Source organism: Siphateles boraxobius, unplaced genomic scaffold (genome assembly GCF_051911475.1).
Source record: "Siphateles boraxobius isolate OS27281-9 unplaced genomic scaffold, OSU_SipBor_1 9, whole genome shotgun sequence".
NCBI classification, from domain to species: Eukaryota; Metazoa; Chordata; class Actinopteri; order Cypriniformes; family Leuciscidae; genus Siphateles; species Siphateles boraxobius.
The window spans coordinates 18,547,867-18,565,156 of NW_027509219.1; the positions used below are offsets into that span (position 1 = coordinate 18,547,867).

Below are 17,290 nucleotides of genomic sequence, written 5' to 3' on the forward strand. Positions count from 1 at the left end.
GCCAGTCTCTTATGGTGTGTATTTTGTCCTCCAGGGTGCCTATGCCCTCCCTCCCCAACTTGTGCCCAAGGAACTCAACCTCCCGCCTCATAAAGTGGCATTTATCTGGATGTAATTTCAGGCCTGCTGCGGCCACTTTTCCCAGCACCCGTCTGAGGGAATCGAGTGCCACCTCAAACGAATCACCATGGACTAAGAGATCATCCAGGTATACAAGACATTCATGGCGAGGCACTCCTGCCAACACTTTGACCATGAGCCGTTTGAACGTGGCAGGAGCGTTGCAGAGTCCGAACGGAAGGACCCTGAACTGCCAGAGGCCTCCATTTGAGTGGAACGCGGTTTTGGGAGCAGATTCAGGGGATAATGGCCGCTCCTCAAGTCAAGGGTGGAGAACCGTGATGAACCAGCTACCAAGTCAAGTGACTCGTCTACTCTAGGCAGTGGGTATGAATCCTTTTTCGTGACTTTGTTGAGCTGCCTATAGTCTATGCAGAATAGCCATCTGGAACTGTTTTTCCGTGTTACCATGACGACTGCTGAAGCCCATGGACTCTCCGAGGGCTCAACTATACCCGCCTGCAGCATTTCTTCCAACTCCTTATCCGCCGCTTCCTGTCGGGCCAGGGGGAGACGACGTAGCCTTACTCTTATCGGGCGGGCATCTGCAGTGTCAATAACATGGTGCATTAAGTGGGTAAGGCCCACTTCCTTCTCATTGAGAGCACAAATGTCAATGAAGTCCTCTATGACTTCCCACAAGCACTATTTTTGTTGCTCATTTAAGCCCTCACAGTTTTTGGACCAAATGTCTCTCACAGCCGATATCCGAGTCTCTCTCTCGTCATCGCACAGCCCATTGTTCACACAACAGCTATTCTTTGCTGACGGAAAAATGGGGGAAGGGGATGTGGCGTCACCATCGAGGCCGTAGTGTGTGTGACAATGTGAACTAATGGCAGGCGATTTCACTGAGTGAGGTGGTGCCCCAAGGGCTGGATATTCTGCGCCAAGGGCATGTCTGGATGCGTTTGCTGAATACACAGATGGGGAAACCTGGGTCAAGTTTGGAGTAGGATGGGTCAGTCGCACCGAACGTCCATCAGGGCGGGTAAGTGAGTCTCTAGATAGGTCCAGCACACAGCCAACGGCCCTCAAGAAATCCAGTCCCAGGATGCATGGGTCTTGCACTTTAGCCACCCACATGTGGAACAACACAGACAGACCCCCTATGACAAACAGGAAGAGACCTTTCCCTTTTATTGGCGCAAAATCACCAGTCACAGTTTTCAGACGACCAGACGTCGATTCCAAAGTTGTCCCCACTGGGACCAGATCAGGACGAACAAGGGTTGCATTCGATCCAGTGTCAACAAGGGCTGTGCAAGCGACTCCCGCCACTACAATGGGTATGTGGCAAAAATTTCCAACATAAGACCAGCCCAATACCATAACAGTCTCTGCAGGTTACAGTTTAACCCCTTTCTCCACCCGCTGCTCCTCATCCTCAGCTTGGGGCGAGGTATGGGAAATATTATCACAGGCCCGTGTCCCCCTGTCTACATGGGCCCCTGGGCGTTTCCCTGCATTTGACCGATCCTAGGGCAATGCCTGATCAGATGACCTGGCTTGCCACAGCCCCAGCAAACTGAAGGTCGGCGCCGTGAACTTGCCTCTGAGGCGTAGCGGCCCGGGCGCATCGTCACACCATTTGCATAATTATCCACCCACGTGGGTGTCCTGGGACACAATTCAGTCATTTCTGTGGCCCTCACTATTGGAGTAACTTCAACTGCATCCATTTCAGTCCCCAGTATCTCCCTTTCAATAGCCAGTTCCAGCGCTTCAGTGTGGTCGGGTGAGCTAGCTGCGTTTGTACACGGAGCTCTCTTGGGCTGAGTGCCTGGATAAATCTGTCTCTAGTGAGCTCATTCTGGACTGACGGTGGCATTTCAGCATAGGCACGTTTACATAAGCATTCAATGTCATTGGCCAAAATACGGAGGGGTTCATCTTGTCTTCTAGGCCTGTTATGAAATTCTGTCCTTAAAAGGACAGGCTGGCTACAATGTCCAAACCGCCTATGAAGAGCCCCAACCAATGCATTATAATCATTTCTTTCTGCAGGACTCAACAACAACAGACAGGCAGCCGCATCATCAGTCAGGCACAGCACTAACTGCAAGGCTTTATGATTTTCAGGCCAGCCTGCAGCATCAGCTAACAGTTCAAACTGGGCTTTGAATGCATCCCAATCCGTCTTACTAGAAAACCGCGGTGTTTTAATACCGAGCGTGGTTGAGTCTCTGATGTATTCGCTGCAGGCCTGCGCGCCGCCATGTTTGTTTACATCCCGCGTCTAGTCACGTCGGCCTGTCACGTCAGCGCCATTCTGCTGATGTTAAAAATTCACTGTGCGGGGTAAAGGGAGGTGCGAAGCCAGCTTCAGCAGCTTGTAACATGATAGCCTCTCTCATCCTAGCCGCCTCGCTCGAAACCCAGCGCGGATCTGCCGCCGGCCCGTGTGTCCACAAGCACTCGCTTTTCCCCCTTACTGTCTCCTGCATCTCTTGCTTCACTTTCGGCTGTGCTCCGTAGTCCATCTCGGCTTTATTCAGAACTGCAGGGTTACCGTTATGGCCGTAACCCACGCCGTACAACATAAAGGAAGAGATATAAATAGAGATGCACCGATTGATCGGCTTGTGATCGGAATCGGACGATTTTCACGTGATCGGCCATGACCGGCGATGACCGGTCAGTCTGATGTATTCCGATTTTTTTGCCGGTCAAATGCACTCGGGCGCCGCATGATTAACATTGCGCAACATCAGCATCGCACGTGCACACGGAACTCACATGTAGGAACCTTGTGAATTACGGCCGTTTCACACCTTAAGCGTGAGCAGCGCATTTTTTTCCCCCCGGTGTGCATGTTAATCAATGAGTGCATTGCCACCGAGAGCAGGAGCAGCGCGTGAGCGTCGAGTAGGAGCGTCGTGTGAGCAGCAGTGAAGCGCGGGTTTCGGCGCAGAGTCTATTTTTGCTGCGCTGCTTGCGCTCAATTAAAGTGAAAGCACACTTTTGTTGGACAAAATAAATATGATTTCACCCAAAAAGTGCCCAGAATTTGCATGTCTGGTGTGTTTTAACAAGAACTGGAGTAGGCTATGTCAGAAAAGAAATGATTTTTATTATTTCCCAATCGTTTCCCTGCACTTGCTCCACTTGCCCGAGCTTAGCGCTTGTTTAGCCTGGCTGGACATGTGGCAGAGAGAGAAGAACTGTTTGCGAAATAAAACTTGCCATTGATGTACAAGTGATTGGATTAAGCCTGTGTGTGTGTTTGGATAAATATCTTTATACTGCAAGGCTATATTTATTTATTTATTTTTGCTATTTATATATTATTGTATTGCCATTACCTGTTTTCATACAGAAGTTTAGTTTCCTAAATAAGTAAATATATCACATTTTTGTATAGTTGAATATAGGAATTGAAAATGGTTCTTCCATACCATAACACTGCACTTACATGTGTGAATTTCCCACACCAGGAGTAATAATTCATATAGTTCAATTTTATTTAATTTGTTCAAAAAATGTTCTATGTTCTATGTAAAATGTTCTATTAAAGAAAAGATAGAAAATAAATATTTGTGTTTGCTGTAAAGTGGTTAGAAAAAATGAAATCGGAATCGGCTAAAATCGGTATCGGCAGGCCAAACTCATGAAAAATCGGAAATCGGAATCTGCCTAGAAAATTGTAATCTGTGCATCTCTAGATATAAAGTGCTGTCTCTGCTGTTAAACTCACTCTGTCTTCCCGCTTCCAGCTCTCCCTCCCTCTAGTCCCTTGACCCCGCTAAAACCCCGCCCCTTAAAGAACTAGGGACTAACAGATAGAACCACTTATGATTCGATTAACACTGTCGGAATACAGTAACAACAGAACACTAACGGGTGTCTGCCATTTATACTGACATTACAATATCGTCCAGCCCTAAAACTTGTATAGTTTTTTGTCAGTGTTTATTTAAAAAACATCCGATATTATGCTTAACAAGCTGACAACGCACGTGGTCATGTAAACGCGGAAACCCGTTTTCTTAGGAGTAAGGTCATAAACAGCTCAAGCATAAACCGGTCGTCACAGGTAGTTTTTTTGCCTCTTACTCTGATTTCGCTCTGTAAACGTATTAACCTGCTAAAGGCTATCGTCTCGTTTTGCCCACCTGTGTTGTCCAGGATATCAGACGGAGATATCCAGCTCCTGACGGACAATACTGTGAATGAATATAAGGAAACAGCTGAAGCTCTGGAAGAGCTTTGAGTGTAAAAGTTTAATATTATTTTTTTTTTTAATTAAAAGTTATAACTCACATTGGTTGTGGTTCTTTTTATAAACCTTTACTGTTACTAGAGTGTGTATTAGCCTAGAGAATGTGTGGAGAAATTTCTTCGGATACTGCCGCCTGTAACCGGTAGGCGTGGTTTGGGAGTGGCCTGGCTTCATAAGGGCAGCAAAGCAAGTGCATTCTGGGAGTTGTTGTCTTTCAGCCACATGAGTAAAAAATAAATGTTCTGCCTTTTCTCAGTCTAGAATGCTTCAATTTCAAAAATAATTTCACATTTCTACTATATAAATGACCACTATTAAATACACATTCATCTTCCCAGAGCTGAAGTATCCCTTTAACAGAAGACAGAAAAATATATGTTTGAGCTATTTCACAATAAACAAATTGTAGCATTGTGCAAATTTGTGCTATTAAATTATTTTAAATTTAATGTTAAAAGTTCATACTGATGTTCTATTCTGTAACTAATTTTAAAAAGGTTACATTTTATTGGTGCAACAGCCTGTCACTGGCAGTCCCTTATGAAAATGAACATTACAGTGACCATAGTTCAATAGGCCTATAATATTTTGTCGATTTCCATGGTTACCACTACAAGTAAACATTTTAACCTTGTGTAAATAAAAATATATTCTAATAAATTCCAATTAAGGCATATTGAATGTTAAAATGCCTTTCAAATATAATGTTTAGTGGGTATCATTACCCATTTTAATCTTAGTAATTCAATAATTTAAGAAACTTTCAAATTTAAAAGTTCAGTTTAGAGGTATAGTATTGGTATTGTTATCGACGATACTGGTCTTAAAGTATCGGTATCGTATCGAAAACAAAATATATGGTATCGGCCAGCTGACAGTGATGTCACGATCATACCCTCTGTCTATATATAGTGTCATTACAAAGAACTGGGCATCCCTCCAAAATTTCTGAGAAGACAAAGAGAAAACTGGTCTGGGAAGCTTTTCTTGCAAGTTTGAGGAAATCACGAATAGCCGGAAGTACCGGTCAATTTTGGCACTGAACCTTCTGGTGTAGAAATCTCAAAAAAAGAAGAGGACTTTCACCTTTCAACTCAATGATTCCAAACACACATCTAAATCAATAAAACAATTGCTTCATCTTGGAAAGATTGTTTTGGAATGGCTCCACCAGAGCCCAAACCTGAATCCAAATAAATCTGTAACCGCACAGGAGATCTCCTCGCAATTGTAAATTTTACATTCAAGTGCATAGGTTCGGATTATTTATCTTTGTTTTATATTGTACATCACAAAAGCCAAATGTTTTAACTAGGTTGTGTAGACTATTAGACTAACTACTGTACTAATGTAACTGACTTAAAGCTCCAGTAGGTAGCTTTTGTATACAAATATTTGTTAAAACTCTCATTATGTCCTGAAAGTAGAATATGAGACAGATAATCTGTGAAAAAAAATCAAGCTCCTCTGGCTCCTCCCTGTGGTCCTTCTGCCATTTGCAGAAATACACCGCTCCCGGTCAGAAACAACCAATCAGAGCCAGGAGGAATGTCTTAGCAGTGTCAATCACGCTCCTGTACGCGCTGATCACCCCTCTCTTGGACAGCGCGAGCGCGTACTGTCGTTCGTGACTCTCCTGTTCAAACTCGTTCATCCAGATGAACGAATCTTTTTTCACAAAAAAGATTTGTTCATTTTGAACAAGTCTTTTTCGGAGTCATTTCGTTCATTCAACGAACGAATGACTCGAAAAAAGATTTGTTCATTTGGATGAGCGAGTTCGAACAGGATCACGAGCGTGCATCACAGAACAGAGCAAGGCGAGCATTTGTGCTTATAAAACTTAAAGTTTTTTATTTATTTTTGAAATGACCGATCGTTTCACTAGATAAGACCCTTATTCATCGTCTGGTATCGTTTAAAACACTTTGAAGCTGCACTTAAACTGTCATTTGGTCCTCGAAACGTTTGTGTCCTATTGAAGTCCATTATATGGAGAAAAAGCCTGGAATGTTTTCATCAAAAAACTTAATTTCTTTTCGACTGAAGAAAGAAAGACATGGACATCTTGGATGACATGGGGGTGAGTAAATTATCAGCAAAATTTTTTTTTTAAAGTGAACTAATCCTTTAACGTTATCTTAATAGCTATAACTTATAGAAAGAGTGCAACCTTATAAAGTTACATGTATTGAAAAATACATAATGATTTGAGGACCAAGTTTGTAGTCAAAGTATGGGCAGGCCATAGTCAATGTAAAGTATATCTTGATGTTTCGTCCCTATTAGTGAATGTTCCATAACTGTTTATAATCCGCCGTCATCGGTGGTCCTGCTTACTAGCCTGTGCGTTCACGGCAGGCTCCGCTGTGGGGGAGGAGCTGTGGACGGAGGGCTGTAGCGTAGCAGAGAGCAAGGGGGTTGGACCTGTAAGTTGTGCTTGTTCAAATTTTCAGGCTAAGTCAACATTTCCTCAAAACTCACTACTGCAGCTTTAACTACATAATACTACATTAACTACATATTCCAAAATTGTCCAGATTTATTCTTTCTTTCTTTCTTTTTCAGAATATCATGCAGCAAGAATCATTATTAGTATGCACTGTATGGCAAAGATTATAAACTAACGTGTCTTGTGGTTTTATAGATAAAGATTCATGATAAAGGTATATGTTTTTTTTTAATCTTAATGTATATTTGCACTCTTAATCATCTCATACGTTAACAGAGAAAAACAAAACAAAAACTTGTATTGGTTCATCGATGTGTGACTAAGGAAATAGCTTTCCAAGGTGTTGGCCGAGACACCAGACAGTCATTATGTGTGCTGTCATGTGTTGTGTGTATTCTTTTATTCGGAGACCCAATTTGAACTGTACTACAAGGGCTGTTCCACACCTTCACAAAACATCTAAAAAAAAAAAAATGGGATTCCTTTTTGGAAGCTTGTTCAAAGTTATAAAACTTGTTATAAAACCCAATGACAATCCCATGGCTTACCTTTCAAAATACTAATTTTAGTCTAGTCTAATGGTGTGACGCCTTGTCTAAAAAATTAGGTAGATATTTTTGTCTTATGCTCACTTTAAAAGTTGGTTTTTAAAATGACCCATCAGATAACCCAGTGATGGGTTGATATAGCACCAACCTATTGTTTCCCAACAACTAATTTGTTGGTTTATTTGGCCAACCTGTTGCTTTAACCATTCTGGTATTATTATTATTATTGCTGCTATGTAAATAAATAATATACAGCATACAAATATACGGAAAATGAGTTTTTAAATTTATTGTACTTTTAATTACACTACCTTATCACATTAGGTTACTTGCAATTATGATTCAATTTACAAGAATCACAAATTAAAAAACACAAGTCTAGTAGCTACAATGTAGGGCTTTCTTTATGCTATTGTAGCTTTTAGTGCTCTTGTGGTGGTAGGAATATATATATATATATATATATATATATATATATATATATATATATATATATATATATATATATATATATATAAAGGAGGAGGTTGTCTGAGTAAAAGGTACAAAGAGGTTCAGAATGAGGATCAATATATGAGTGGTGTCAACATTTTGGGTTGTAACACTTTCACTTCAATGGGCCACAAAGATTTCGCAAAGAGTTTTAGAGTTTTTAGTGTCAGGGGCCCAGGGCCGGTTGCAGGTAATGATGAGAAATATCTGGAGGTGCAGCAGTTCTTTAATAAAACAAAAACTAAAAATAACAAGATACTCAAGATATACAAGATACTAAATGGCAAAACACAAAAAGAACAGCCCAACCATATATAAAATAGAGAAAGACAATGAACTGAGGAAAACGCATAACTTAAATACAGACCAAACCAATCAATGTAATGAATACGAGGTGTTCGAAAACCATAGAAACAGATGAAAACCCAAAAATAAACATGCAAAATCTGAAAACCAAAACAAACACAGATAAACCCTGACAGTAATAGTAACAGCATAATTTGTTTGTATTTTATTTGCTTTAAATATTTAACATGAAATGAGGATGTGGATGATGATGGCGGATAACATAATTATTTCGAATTGATTTTGATTACCACAATAAAGTAAAGCACCAAATTTTAAATATAATTGTATTCTATATTTTAACATATTGTCAGCAGTCTGGTTGCAACAACAACATATTATTCCATTCCAGAATCAGGGCCTTTAGGGACGATGCATACTGAGGGAAGAGATAGCTTGCGAGCGTCATCACCCTGCTTCGATGCTTTCTACATCAGTCTCCTCAGAGCTGGACATATGAAGCACCGGTGCCTCACCTGGGAACCACAATGCATGCTTCCTGACACCGGAAAATGGCACTAGATCTATCAGGTGAGAGTTAAGATAAGGCTGGGCCTGTCTCAAACCCCTCTGCTTTGATAGACGCATTTGCGATTCCCGCGATCTATATCACCGCTGTGCCTTGGCAACAGAGGTCCCCCGTGAGGAATGGGAGCCTGCAGCAGTCTCCTCAAAGTCAGCCAGGCAAGAGCGGAGCATCCTTAAAGGAAGTGGATCACAGTCTGCACAGCCAGCACCTGCACACACAATTTAAAATGCTGTTTGCTCGCCATGATATATGTGGCGAGCAGGACGAGGGCCATGGGAGCATGGCCGGTGGCGTGATTACAGATGAGCACGGCAGAGCGCCACCTGCGCGACACACTGGTCTCGTATCTCTCACGGAGGAGCAAAAGCATAAAAGGTGGAGCGATGACAGAGGAGATCGAGAGAGGAACAGGCCTGGTTTTATGTTGTGTTTTGTTTCTGTTTTGTGTGGCCAGCAGTCGTCCGTGAGGGGCTGCCGGCTTATACTTTTGTTTTTGTATTTTTATTTGATTAAAAATGTTAAATGTTCACCGGTTCCCGCCTCCTTCTTCCCATAATATCTGAACCTTGCTACAATATACATTATATATATATATATATATATATATATATATATATATATATATATTATACATTTAATATATATATATATATATATATATATATTATACATTTAATATATATATATATATATATATATATATATATATACTGTATATACAGTCCCTGACAAAAGTCTTGTCGCTTATCTATTTTGTAGAAACACCTGCTAATAACCTGACTTTTAATTAATCAATTGGTGTTAGAAATAGCTCATATGAAAAGCTGAAACCCTCCCAAATGATGTTTAATGCACTGAAATAAATTAGTTTCACTGAAAAAAGATTTATAATTTAAACAAGACAGAAAGGTCAAATTTTGGCAAGACAAAAGTTTTGTCGCCTATACAGAAATATAACAAATTTACTGCAAATACAAAAATATGTCAGCAAATTAAGTAGTGGTGCTGTGAGATCCAAATTGAATATCTTGTATGACTTCCATGAGCTTGAAGGACTGCATCCATGCGGTTTGGCAAGGATTCATACAATTTATTGATGAAGTCATCAGGAATAGCAAATAAAAGCAGTCTTGCATGTCTCCCAGAGTTCATCAATATTCTTTGGTTTCGTCTTCCATGCTTCCTCTTTCATCCTACCCCACATATGCTCAATGATGTTCATGTCTGGTGACTGGGCTGGCCAATCCTGGAGCATCTTGATCTTCTTCGCCTTGAGGAACATTGATGTGGAGATGGAAGTATGCGAAGGAGCACCATCCTGCTGCAGAATTTGGCCTCTTTTATGGTTGGGAATATAAGAGGTAGCTAAGATTTCTTGGTATTTTAGACTATTGATGTTGCCTTCCACCCTGCAGATCTCTCGCACACCCCCATACTGGATGTAACCCCAGACCATGATTTTTCCGCCACCAAACTTCAATGTTTTCTGGGTGAATCTCGGATCCATGCGGGTTCCAGTAGGTCTCCTTCAATATTTGCGGCGCCTGTAGTGTAATTCAACAGAAAATTCATCTGAAAAATTCACCGTCTTCCATTTTCCAGCGTCCATCCTTTTAGCAGGCTGTGGGCCTTGGCAAATGCCGCACGGTTTTTCAATTGTCTTATGTTTAGTGCTGGCTTCTGGGCACTGATTCGACCATGGAGGCCATTTCGAGACAGAATCCGACAAACTGTTCTGGTTGACACAGGGACTTCAGGTGACCAGGTCTCCTGGAGCTCTGCTGCAGTGGAAAATGGACTGGCCTTGGATTTTCGAGCCAACAAACGGTCCTCTCGAGCAGTTGTCTTGCGGGGTCTGCCTGACCTGGGCTTGTCAAAAATGTCTCCAGTGCCTTCAGATGTTTTTTTTATCCTCTGTACTTGACGCTGAGACACATTGAAGGTGTCTGCCACATCAGCAGTGAATCTGGTCTTCAGCCTCTTGATAATCAAAACTTTAGTCTCAGGGTGAATCTTAGGCATGTTTGCAGAGGTCTAGTTGCAGTTGATGTGAAGGTCTAGTGTACTGGGGTTGTTTTTATAAACACCTGAGACCTAATTGATCCATTATTAGTCACAGGTGAAGCTCTAATGAAAAGGCGACAACACTTATGTCTTTGCAAAAATTGACTCAATGGGCTTTACCAAGCTGTGAATATTAGAATACTTTTTGACAGTTTCGTTTTGCACTGAAACATTATTACAAAAGCTGTTGGGATTAAAATGAGCCATTTCTTGTAAAAAAATCTTGATTATAAATATATTTCAGCGGCACTTCAGGGCAATTTGTACACAAGCGACAAGACTTTTGTCAGGGACTGTATATATATATATATACTATATATATATATATATATATATATATATATATATATATATATATATATATATATATATATATATATATATATATGAAAGACAGACAACACCTAATAAGACACACGATTCACATAGAGGGCTTGCTGATGACACAGAAGCTAGCGTTACACTGTTTGGGCAGGCTTTATAGTTTCCTGGTTGGTGACATCACACGCCTCTGACGTCTCGTCACACCATTGGACTGATTTTACTTGTGCCCCCTCACTTGGTGAGGTCTGGTGCCCACCCTTCTGTACTTTAATCTGAAGCAGAAATTATGGGTTCAAAAAGGGTGTTTTCACAGCAATGCCATTACAAAAAAACATTTTCAACTATCCACATTATTCCTGCGCCCCATGACGCTTTACGCAATTTATGGGTTTAACTTCCATTATGCTGTAAACAATCAGTGAAAGACTACCTCTATGGACGCAATAATATATATTTTTTCAACTGTGTACAATGACATTACATTATTCTACTCACCCTTCAAACATTGAACATTAAAAGTACATTTAAATGTAAAAGCATCAACAAGGTACTTTCAACAGACCGTGAATAACCCCAAAAGTGCGAATCTTCCACAGCAAATGACGTTTAAATATCACTGTGGTAGTCTGTATTATGTAACAGACGTTGCCTTAATAATATACAGATATATGACAGATAATTATTTAATTATTAATGGCATATATCGTAAATTAAATTGTTGACAACAGACCACAAATGTACAGTATATGTTGAACTTTTTTATACTATTACAGCCGAATGCAAACGGAAAAAAGAAAATAATCATGAGGAAAAGCAGCGACTGAAAAGAGCTCTTGCCTTAGATATTCTTGTTATAACATGTCACATTAAAATGCCAAGTGTTACGTTATTCTCATGTTATTCTTAAATAAAACATGAAAGAAAACTGATATCTCATTGAGTCAAACTGACAGATCAGCTTTATTTGTAGGCCAACCTTATGATTTAAAATGAATCGTTTCAGTCTTTTTGAATGGAAGTTCCCCAAACCGGAAGTACCACCCATAATTCGAAACGCAGTCGAAAGCTCATCAGGAGGTGGATAGAGGGTTTGCACCTACGTCACGATTTGGTCACTTACCCTGATGCGAGGCCATATTAGAGATATGTATAGATTAGAGATATTTAGGAATATGTAAACAACAGCATGGATTGCACTGTTTATGTAGATCCAGATATATACTGCTTGCCGCCCAGACTCTATTCACCAGACTACATCACTATCATCATGTATTAGGCTAATGAATTAAAGACCTGGCTCAATTGCAATTTTCTCAGTTTGAATCTGACTAAAACAGAAATTTTAATTACTGGTCTACCATCTCAAACAAAAAATATAACTAATACTTCCAGACTTGACCTTGAAGCTACATCAATTATTCCATCTGCCACTGTCAAAAACTTGGGTATCACTCTCGACCCTTCCCTGACCTTCGACGCTTATAGTCAACTCTGTAAAGCTTCATTTTTGCAACTCCGCCGTATTGCCAAACTCCGGCCCTATGTAAGCCCAAAAGACGCTGAATTGCTGGTACATGCGTTCATCACATCTTGCCTCGACTACTGTAATATTCTTTTTTCTGGACTACCAGCACACTCTATCTCACGTTTGCAATATATTCAAAACTCTGCCGCAAGATTACTAACTTCTACTAAACAATCTGCTCATATCACTCCAATTCTGTTCAAACTCCACTGGCTACCTGTGTTATCCCGCATTACTTACAAAATTCTTCTGCTACCCTTTAAGTCACTAAATGGTCTTGCTCCTTATATTTCTGACTTAATTTCTCCTTATATTCCCCCTCGAACTCTCAGATCCTCTGGTTGTGAACTCCTCTGTGAGCAGAGATTTCGTTCATCATTTATGGGTGGCAGGTCTTTTTCCGTTTTAGCCTCTAAACTATGGAACTCTCTTCCCCTGGCTCTTAGGACAACAACCTCACTGCATGCATTTAAGTCAAAACTCAAATCCCATTTTTTTTAGACAGTATTATCAGTCATGACACGTTTCTTTTGCATCTTTACTTCAATTGTTCACTTTCCATGCTGTCTGTAAAGTGTTTATTTGTTTGTTTCTGTGTATTTGTATTCCAAATGTAATGCGATATGCAACTGCAATCGCTCATCTTGCTTTATGGACTTGCCAAAAAAGCACATGAAATCTGTTTCAAGCTACATCCATATGTGGTTTGAAATCCTATTCAAATCACATATCAGGAAATCCGCCTGGAAACAAACTCTGAGATCATCATGTCATGGATGGACCAGACTAGCTCCACTTCAAACTCCATCAATGCAGAAGCATCCTTTCTTCATTTGCTCAATGGAAAATTCTCTAAAGAAAACCAACGTATTAAAACTCACCAAGTGAGAGAGAGTGCTGTAACAGCACGGGTTCAAGTAAGTCACAACAACAGTTTAACAAAGCTAACAAATAATTTTATATGGCTTGAATTACAGAAACACATAACTAATTTATATATATATATATATGCTAATATTCAATATTACCTATTTTTTCACTTATTGACTGTGTTGAAAATAGAAGAACAATTTTAATTTTTCATTATTATTGATCGCTTAATGTCAGCATTTATTCATTTTTTATGCCATAAAATATATTTGATTTGTAAAGGTGTAAAAGGTTTTAAAATGAACATTTTTATTTAGTCGGTCTGTCTTTATTCTTTTGTTTATTTATTTTTTTCAGGTCCGCAACCATCTGTACACAGTAAAGGCCTATCCGGACTTCGCTCTGGACTCCCGCTTTGCTCAACAGGCAGAGGAAATCGCAGATGCTATTAATAACAACCAAACACGTCAAGCAACTTACCTGTCAGAGAAACTAATACTTGATTATGGTACTCATGTCATCACAAGTGTTGATGCTGGTGCTACTTTAGTGCAAGAGGAATATTTAAAAACATCTTATATCCAGAAAAATCAGTTAGAATTGTCTTCTATTTCTGCATCAGCAGGCGGTTCCTTCTTTGAAAAAGTTAAATTTGATATTGGTGCCAGTGCATCCGAGGGAACCTCTAAAACCAGTGGTTATCAGGGTAACATCACGTATTCGTTAATTCAGAGCCATGGTGGAGCTTTATTCTACCCAGGCATCACTCTACAGAAGTGGCAAGAGAGTACGCTCAATAATCTGGTGGCTATTGACCGCTCTGGGCTGCCGCTGCACTATTTTCTTAATCCATCAACATTCCCAGACCTCCCAGCAGCCACTTTAAATCAATTAGCATTGTTAGTTTCTCAGGCTGCAGAGAAATACTATAAAGTAAACACCATTCCAGGGTGTATAAATCCAGATTCCAAAAACTTCAACTTTCAGGCAAATGTAGATGATGCTTCTTGTGATGGTCCAGTCACTAATTTTAGCTTTGGTGGCATTTACCAACGATGCACTTCATTGACAACTGATGGAAATACTATCTGTGATGAGACAGCACAGAAAAACCCAGCCACTGGTGATTATTCTTGCCCTTCACAGTACAACACCACCCTGTTACGCTCTGAGACAGTAGAGAGAGGTTATACTCTTAACGTGTGCCAAAAGTCCTGTCGTTCATGTGGTTTCTTATGGTTGTCTACTTGTTGTGACCCAATATGTAGTGATGTTTTTTATGTCCGCCGTGCAAAAGTAGACACCTACTGGTGTTCCACAACTCAGAAAACACCTTTGAATTCTGGATACCTCTTTGGAGGTCTATATGGACCATCTTTGCAAAACCCATTTACCAAATCTTACAGCTGTCCTCCAAATTTTTTTGTCCAGAAATTTTTGTGTAGTGACATTAAGGTTTGTCTGAGCAATGATTATGTGACAGCAACAAAATCCTCAGTGCCTTTTGGTGGTTTCTTCAGCTGCCAGTCTGGCAATCCTTTTGCAATGGGTCAATCTCGCTGTCCACCTCAATTCAGCCAAAATCTCGCTGCCATTAGTGATGGCTGTCAGATATTGTACTGTGTCCAGTCTGGTGTGTTCAGTGGTGGTCAGATAAAACCTGTCCGCCTCCCACCATTCACAAGCCCACCACTTGTTGGCATGACTGTGACAAACTCAGTAGCTATAATGCCAGAAGGTAATCGTTCCTGGGTGGGAGTCTGAGAAACAAAGACTTGGCAGCTGGCAAATCCTGTTGTTAATCAAATGTTTGGTAAAGGTCTGGAGGAGAACAGGCTGGTGTAACCTATGGTCTGATAGATTTAATTACTCTGGTGTCAGGAACTCTGTATTAAAATTAAGTGTTCTTACTTTGAGATGTGGTTTGGAGTGTGGCCCAAATTGAGAGTCGTATAAAGAGTCAGAAAGATCAAAAAGTAAGAGTACTAATTTCATTATTTTACATTTCATATAAATTAAGTTCTTTTTAGCATACGCTTCTATTGAAAGCTACTTACGAATGAGGAAATTGTGTACTGTATTTGTAATCAAATCACATTGATTGGCATGTGGTGATGGTATCAGGAATGTGTTTTTTTCTCCCTTCTCATTATTATCATTATCCTAAGCAATATTGATTTAAATTTAATGAATGAACAAACAAAACAATAAATATTTATATATATATATATATATATGAATGACTTCCTGGTTGAAAACTGGTAACAGGTCACATTTTTTTTTTGTAAGTGTAGCGCCCCCAACAGTTGTTTATGGGGGAAGGCTAACCTGAGTTCTTTTAGAACCAATATCCTCAAATTATATTATTTTAATAAGGGCAAATGATTAATCAGGTTGCTGTTGTTCTCAAATAAACCCACAGTTATAAAATGGAAATGAAATAACAATAGCAACAACAATTGAAACAAATGGCCAAGCCTTTTACTAAATATAAAATATAAAATAATCACAAGAATATGAATTGGCAAACAACCAAAAGATGATTGATAGTGTAATTCCTAAAACTAATTCCTAAAAAATCCGTTTTCACACGAACAGCAACCAGAAGAAGAAGAGGAGAAGGTCACTGAGATACCATTTTAACTTATGTGGAGGTCACACCTCTTAAGTTTGGCTTGACCAACGAGAAAGGTGTAATTTTCAAGCGGGAAAGGTTTCTTCGTTTAGAAACTCATATCAACAGCTAAATACCGCTAAATACCGATTTGTCAGCTGCAGTATAAAACTGTAATTTAACAGCTGTAGCTGACAAAACGTACTCGGTTACTAACGTAACCTCGGTTCTCTCTAGAAGAGGGAACGAGACTCAATATCTCGTGTAAAAGAATTTTCTCCGCTAGCGTAAGATATTACACAGTACGACTGCGTAATGCTTAAGCTCTGTATGCCATTAATCATGGAGCAAGAGCACCCATAAGGAACCATACCGCCAAAGATAAATTGTGTTTAATAAACGTGGAATCATGTACTTGGTTTTTTTAATTGATAATGTGCTTTTTTTCTCCTTTCTTCTTTATCTTTTGTGCATGTGTATTAATATAAGATGCTTTATTTTTAGGGTGCCCTTTTAACATTCTGTTAAGAGTCTACAGTTGAAAAATAGCCTTTCTGGCATATTCTGTCACATTTACATCTATGTTTATTAATGTGCACTGCCCCTTAAACAAAGAGTAAAGTAAAATCAAGTAAACATTAGAGACTGCAAGACTGGAAAGAAGTAATTAAGTCATCACAGCCATATTTGCTTTGTTTTAAAATCAATTGTTATATAGTATGATTTTACAGTGTACTATATTTTGCTGTTTTTTCCTCCCCTTTTATAATTTGTGCTTGTGTGTGTATATGTCATTTGTCTCTTACTTTGTAGAAGCAGCCATCTTGTTAATAAAAAAAGTACAGAAATAAAATAAAAGCAAATTTTGTTTTTAACAGTTAAGACAATCATCTTTATCTATATAGCAAGTTATTCAATACAGATTGTTTCAAAGCAGCTTTACAGTGATAAACTGGAAGATAATGATCAATGATGCAAACACAATTCAATTCTGTAAGATTCAGCTCTAAGACAGTGGTGTCATTATTTAGCTGAAGCCAGTTCAGTAATTGTGTAGTTAATCAATTATACAATGAGTTCAATTCAGCTGTAAAGCAGCCCTGCAGAAAACAGTGATGTCATTATTCAGCTCAATAAAAATCTTGACAAACATTATAAGTGGATCTTAGTGGGACTATAAAAAAG

At 39.4% G+C, this 17,290-nt stretch overlaps 1 pseudogene across 1 annotated transcript; it reads left to right on the forward strand.

Moving 5' to 3' along the window:
- The first annotated feature begins 11,461 nt into the window (after positions 1-11,461).
- Positions 11,462-15,409, forward strand: LOC143732047 (macrophage-expressed gene 1 protein-like; annotated as a pseudogene). The gene is made up of 3 exons (XR_013201042.1): positions 11,462-11,503; positions 13,356-13,538; positions 13,849-15,409. The product of XR_013201042.1 is annotated as a macrophage-expressed gene 1 protein-like (transcript).
- The last annotated feature ends 1,881 nt before the right edge of the window (positions 15,410-17,290 follow it).